This window comes from Miscanthus floridulus, chromosome 14 (assembly GCF_019320115.1).
Source record: "Miscanthus floridulus cultivar M001 chromosome 14, ASM1932011v1, whole genome shotgun sequence".
Classification (NCBI taxonomy): Eukaryota; Viridiplantae; Streptophyta; class Magnoliopsida; order Poales; family Poaceae; genus Miscanthus; species Miscanthus floridulus.
The window spans coordinates 30,636,376-30,643,703 of record NC_089593.1 but is presented as its reverse complement, the minus strand read 5'-3'; the positions used below and the strand labels follow the sequence as shown (position 1 = coordinate 30,643,703).

At 41.0% G+C, this 7,328-nt stretch overlaps 1 non-coding gene across 1 annotated transcript; it reads left to right on the top strand.

The window, feature by feature from the left end:
* Positions 1-3,078: 3,078 nt before the first annotated feature.
* Positions 3,079-3,185, top strand: LOC136506244 (small nucleolar RNA R71). Its single transcript, XR_010771469.1, has one exon. It is a non-coding gene; the product is annotated as a small nucleolar RNA R71 (small nucleolar RNA).
* The last annotated feature ends 4,143 nt before the right edge of the window (positions 3,186-7,328 follow it).

Sequence of the window (7,328 nt, the reverse complement as noted above, 5' to 3'; positions counted from 1 at the left end):
AATAATTTTATTGTCACGTGTCTTGGTGTAGGACAACAAACACTTGTTCTGAAATTCTTCTATAGCTTTGCTAATGACATCTTTATCTTCTTTAGGTAGGTCTTCATAAGGCACCATAAGGATGTCATTGTTATTGTAAGTCGCCATGACGATTGTGGGGTCCCATAGGGCATGCCAAAACATATGTTGACATGTGTCGACATATGGGAAGCCAGAAGGATCTGCTTAGGATGAGCCTGGAGATCCGCTTGGCTTCAACGTAGGGTTAACCGATCCTACGAATTCCCCCTGAGGCGTGCCAGTCAATTTGACCTACAATTGATAAGGAGAGAAAGTTTATCAGTAATTTAAGGTGGAACATGCCGGTCTTTTCCCAGATAGTTCCAAGTGTGCCGCTTCAGGAGCAGCCAGACGAAAAAATTGACTAAATAGCCAATACACGCAGAAATTGGCTGTTATGGACTGTAAAGCTCATGGGTAGCAATTGATTTTATGTTGACGGGTACAGTACACATAGATGTAAGTGAGATCATCAGCTAGGTGGATATTACCAGTGTGAGTCATTGAGTCGATGAATCTAATAGAGAAAGGATATAACATGCAAATAAATCGACTGTCTAGTACAAATGGATCTACGAATGCTCTAAATCTAATATGTTACCATCAACAGTGAGGTTCGACTAGATCAATGGCAGCTATGATGATAATAACAAACTAAAACCTTAGAATCCGTAAAACCATCTACACATCGACAGGCTTTCCAAAAGACATGCTATATATGTGAAAGCTCAAAGCGGATCGGCTGAAATACCCGATTCGGGTGAAGATGGACTATAGCGTGTGAACAATCGACTATTTCACGTGGACAAACCTATGAACTCATCAGACCTAACCTGCTATCTCTAACAGTGGGGTTCAACCGGATCAATGCAGCCATGATAAAGACAACAAATCAAACCTTTAAAGTAAACAGATCTATTCACATTTAACAGAATCATGTAAACATATTGTAGGCGTTAACGCATGGGTGATCGGCTATTTAGCCGATGCAGGCATAGCAAACAGTTAAGGTCATGCCTAATCGAGAACAAATCTACTAACTATCATCCTCCAATCTACAGTGCCATCAGTGGGGATCGACCGGATCGTTACAACCATTATAGCGAACCGTAGACCAGATTTAACTAGCCAACAAATCTCTTCAAGATCATACGTGCCTTAGCCGCGTACTATGCATGACCAAGATCAAAGTAAAAATAGCCAATGAAACATAACCCATCGCTCAAAGTAAGGAACATCATTAAATAAAAGGATATGAGGCCAATCTAAATCGATCTTGATCGGGCAGATTGATGTTGCTGCAAACTAATAACAATTAGAACATCAGCAAGATCGATAACTTAATGAATCTACCCGAAGGACGCCACCCTTAGGTAGAGCCGATAACTAGACCTTAATCTAATTTGGGCAGTGGAGGTCAACCGGATCGATGTAGCCATACTTAAACTAGACAAGAGTCGATAATTAGCTTATACTAGAGTTTGCAGTGGAGGTCAAACTTAACCGATGCAGCCGTACAAATAGAAGTATAAACCATGATGGTACTTATAGATAAGCTGGAGGTTGGCCGAACCGATGCAGCCCTGCTTGTTGAAGAACTCATCGAGATCTACACTACTCCTACTCCTAAGGGTTGGCACAGAGCCAAAAAAAGTAAATTGTATTTGATTGATTGGATGTCCTTTACAATAGCCAGGGTCCAATATTTATACCCGGAACCTAAGCATGAATCCTACTTAAGTACGACTCATTACAATCTTTGGCATAAGAGAAAACATTCCTAATTTAAGATAACTTGGACCCTAATCTTTTCCTTTTTGTAGAGTCCAACATGTTTTTCCTAACACTAACCGTAGCTTTTTGTCGTTATCTGTTGGCGTCATCTGAAAAGAGCCAAATCTAGTGTTGCATTTGAATTAGCTGATATTGACTTTTATGCAATTGATTCCTTGATGACACAATCTTGTGAGCTTCGAGTTCCCGCATTCTTCTTCCCAAATTTTGGTGTAAACAGGATGTCTCAGAGATACTTCACATACGTGGATACCTGTATGGCATCTAGGAGAGGAATATTGATATATAACTTTTGAATTACCTCTACGAACTTACCAAACTGCTCATCCATTTTGTCTTTTCGATTTCTATGTGGAAACGGTAGAAGTGTAGTGTCATGAAAATCTTGCATCATTTCCTTTGCTTGTGGCTCAACTTCTTCAACTTCATCGTCCTTCTTCTCCTCTTGTACTGCTACCTGTGTCTTACCTGTCCTCATCGGATATGGCAGATCATGTGAGTAGACTTGATACCTCTTGTGGTTATGACGTTGACCTTTTCAAGGTTAGTGGAAATAGGCAAAGCAGCGGCCAACTAAGCTAATTGAGATTCTATCTTTTTATTATAGCTAAGTTGGTCTTTTATAGTAGAAGAAAACTATCTATTTTAGTGTTGTTTGAAATATTCTCATTAAAAGCAAGCTTCTTAGAAATATTCTCATTAATCCTAGCTTGTTCTAAGATCAAGTGTCTTAAGGATGGTTGTTTGAAATTGGAAGAATTATAATAATTACCTGGGTACTTACCTTGGTAATTTGACTGTTGTTGTTGTTGATTCCATCCTTGTCTCTGTTGTTGTGGAGCAGAATTATTGATGACAACATTTTCATCTTCCTGATATTCAGGGAAATCAACCCCCAAATATTCTCCACATATATTCTAGGAATTAAAAGCCTCTTGTATGGCCTGACGATCTTTCTTTAATTGGCTCGCTGTCCAACCCAATTCAACAAGATGTCCATCTTAGTTGACAATGCACATACCTGTTTTGGTACTTCTTCGTTCTTATTGCAAGCTTGAATAGTGCATTGAGACCAGCCTTGATTAGAGGCTATCCTTTCCATAAGAGTTTTAGTTTTTCCAAGGGTGAGTGAAATAAATGATCCTCCAGCAGTAGCATTAAGTTGTTCATGAGCTTTCTGAGTTGTTTCATGGTAAAAACTTTTCATGAGCAACCAATCTTCCATTCCATGATGAGGACAATCTAAAATGTAATCTTGAAAACATTCCCATGCTTCTGGAATGGTTTCTCCTTTCTGCTGTTGAAAATTGGAAATCCTTCCTCTTAAGGCATTTGTTTTGCCTATAGGGAAGAACTTTTCTAGGAAGGCGTTCGAACATCTTACCCATGTACTGATGTCTTCTTTGTTGGTGTAGAACCACTGCTTTGCCCTTCCCACTAGTGACAATGGAAACAGGAGGAGTAGTATGATATCTTCAGCAACATCCTTAATGGTGATTGTGCTGCTAATCTTCAAAAAATTCTAAAGATGAGCACTAGCATCTTGATGTGCCTTTCCGCTGAATGGAGTAGCGTGCACCATGTTAATGAGGCTTGGCTTGAGCTCAAACTCGAGGTTGTTGGTTCAATGCAGATGTTCTCGGTGCTTGGAGCAAAGAACTCACACAGAGTCTTCTCAGCCATGGCTTAAAAAACTAGTGTTGAGCTTCCTCTTGTTTTGGTTTGATTCTGATAGATGGAGATTGTTGATGAATCAAAGCCAATCCTGCAATACCTTGTATAAGGTATGAACAAAGACAAACAAGAGTAAGCCTGCTAAAGCAGAGGTGTTATGATTTCATCAATCAATATTTATTTGATCAATTCTCTTTGCCTTATGCCCCTCCTCGGCAACGGCGCCAGAAATGCTTGTTGACATTTTTTAGCATCACTCTTTAATATGTTGTCATCCCTAGCATGATGCCAGAAATGTGTGGTTGTTAATTATTGAGAACACTTGTAAAATTATATATATATATATATCAAGTAATCAACAAGCGCACAGATAATATACCAATGTAGCATTTCACCCGAGAGTATTCCAGGTATCGTTATTTATATTTTTACCATAAGGAGGAGCTATGGGGTTGGCATAGAGATATTGACAAATATGCATACTTATGACAAGATCATTAACTCCCATGCTATAACACCCTAATGTTAAGCATTTTATTTGGCACTTGCATTTCATGAGCACAAGCATCATCCAAGCATTCATGAGCATGAGCTTATGAAATACCATCTTATTCTTACATATTATCACATGTGAGGTTGATTATATACATGGATATGCTTGTGATCATGTGTGACCAATGCAAGAGATGTTTGTGAGGTCACAAAAAAACCTTAGACACATCTAGAATGGAAAATGGAACAATATTTGTATTCATGACATGGGCTAATTTTGCTTGTAAGTCCTAGTTTACTCAAAACTTCATTTTTCATGATACTACTTTGACTAGAGTTGAACTCTAGTCTAGAGTGTTTGCATGATAGTGTACCCTTAATAAAAGTTGTAGTTCTTGACATGGGTAACAAACTTTATTTAAGGGTCATGAACTAATTCAGTGCCTAACATGGTAAAATAGGGCCCAAAAGAAGCCATAGTATGCTGTTTTTAGGACTTCGAAATTTTGCTATCAAAAAGTTGTTTGTAGTTTCAAGTGACCTACTTTGGAGCATTGTAGTTTGAAAACCATTGCAAATCAGACAAAACTCTTTTAAGCAAAGTTGTAGATCTTCTGTAGCTCTACAATTCTTAGCAATGATGTTTTTGCTAAATCGCGATGGATTAGGAGATCTAGGCGTTCAAAGTTGCTCTGTCAGTCACCGATCGCGGGTCTGAACTAGTCGGGCAACATGCCATTGTGGCCGACCGATGCCAAGCTATGGCCGCCGCATGGGGCCCATACATCAGAGTTGGGCCATGTCGTGGTCGGGCGCGCGCTGAAGTGCACCGTGCATCTACGCTCGCTCACTCGCTCCCCCTCTTGTCTTGTCTCGCTCACGCATGCCAAAGCCGAGCCGTGCCGCCGTCGCCACGCGCCTCTGCCATGCTCACACGTAGTCCATGCCGCACCACCAACCAATCCATCTCACCCATAGGTCCGCCACCATCTCCTCTACCTCCCCGACCCGCCATTGTCACCTCTCGAGCCAAGGAGAGGGCCCTCGGGCCATTTCGCCACTACCATGGCCACAGTGCGCCGCCGAGCTCAAGCTCACCCATGGCCAGCCATCACCACTGCTCCTCCTACCTTTCTCTCATTTGGTCTGTCATCGCTTTATGTCACAGAAGCTCACGCCATAGATCATTTAACCGCTACCGCAGCAACCATGCGGGAACACGCGTCCGTGTCGTGCATGTCCGCCATGGCCATGAGCTCAAGCTCTCCACAACCAGCCCTAGCCGGCCTCCCTTTCCCCCCTCTAGCGTGTGTTTTAGTGCCACCGTGAACCCTAGCAGCTTGTCCCATGATGGAGACCCGTCACTGTCCGCCGTCTCGTTAGAACAGGTGACCTTAACGTTGTCGCACTCGCGCCACCGTGCTACCATGCATGTGGCTAGAGCTTGCCGCTGATTCACCGTAGCTCTAACCTAGCCCTAGAGCTCCGCTAAGACCTCCTAACGCAGCATCCCAGCTCGTCTGGCCATGCTGTCACCGGAGACAGCGAGTCCACCACCGCGCGCCACCGCCGAGCCACCATGCTCGCCGGTGAGGTAGCTCCGGCGAGCCTCCTGGCCAACCTAACCCATCAGTCCACGCGCGAGGATGAGTTGAAGCCAATGGTGGTGACATCGTCGCCGGTGACCTCGCCGTCGGTGAGATATCGCCGGTCAACGTCACACCCCTGCCTCGGTCTCACTGGCATGTGGGTTCCCTTGACCCGCGGGCCCCCGCTGTCAGCGCCTCTGGGTGCACTGGACCGAGTGCATGTATTGTATTTCAGGTTTTTGAATTTTTCTTTATTTATATTCACAGATTTTGTAGCAAACTTGCAAAAATCATATCTAGAGCTCGAAATGTCCAAATTGAGTGAACCAAATTTTGTTGGATTCATCATGAAGTGTACTATTTGATAAAAATATGAAACCTACCATTTGGGGTATTTTTTTGGAGAATTAAATTAACCTAGTTAAGTGCTTTTAAAATAGTTTCTATCTTGTAAAATGCAAAGAAAAATACTAAACCTACAGTAGGCATACTTGAAAAATGGTTTTACTATATAACCTTGATTAATTGCTAGTTTTTGGTGAAATTAATTAGGGTAAAAATACATAACTTATGATCATGAAATTTTTTACACAACATTATTGTGCTAGGGTGAAAGCAGGAAAAATATGAAATATGTTTCTTGACATTTTTCACTAGGCTAGACTATTTTTGCTAAAATAAGCCTATGCAACTTGTCATTTTTGTAAGGGTGTCTATAATTATCCAAATGGCATGAAATTTGTACGGTAGACTAGTGGAGATATATCTAGGCTACTGTAATTTTTTCAGGATTTATTGTGAAATGGAAATAATTATCCTTTAAATCAACCTATTATATAAGGAAATTAATAAAGGGGTATAAATAAATTAATTGGGTTTGACAATGATATTTTCTATGGTGCTTGTGATGCATATGATCTATTGATATGAGTAGTTGTGCTCAAAATTAATTGGTTATAGGCAGCTAGTTAATTATTGCTTTATAATTCAACTAGATGGCTGCATGTATAATTTCTGTTGTGGTGACAATTTCATAATGATAATGATCTTTTCTGTGAAACTTTTTAATAAGAAAGTTATAGATAATTTTATAAGCTTTCCAGAAAGTCCAAGATCAGGTTAATTGGATGTGTAAAACTCTAGTTATGGTCAAAATAAGTGACTGCTGTTGCAGTCCACCAAATACCTAAGTGAGTGTTTGATTCTATGCATCGATAGTATCTTATTTCATGCTCATGCATATAGGATCGCCCGAAGGAATAACCCTCTTGGAGTTCTAGGCCGAAGAGGAGGAGAATTAGGAGGCACCACAACAGGTAGCTCCTGAAAGTGAGGAGCAGGATCCAAAAGAACTACCAGAGTGCCCTGATCATAGGCCTACCTCTTTTCTGAAAGGCAAGCCCCGGAGCATTCTAAGCCTCCTATGTTTTATAAAATATCACTTGAGTCCTTTATGTTTGATGCATTAGGTTATAAGAGTTGATTGGAAACAATTGATGCATATAACTTCCTTGTCCAAAAATATACTTTGAACCCTATGTAGGTCCAATATTGAATATATGCTTAGCCATGCTTAGACCGGTAGAAGTTGGGTAATTTCCTGTCACCTGCGAGAAATAGGTGGATACTAGAGCATGGTTGGCTATATTTGCTATCGTGGAAAAGAACCATGGGATAATATAAGTGGAGTCCAGGAGGAGTCTATATGTAGGTTGACTC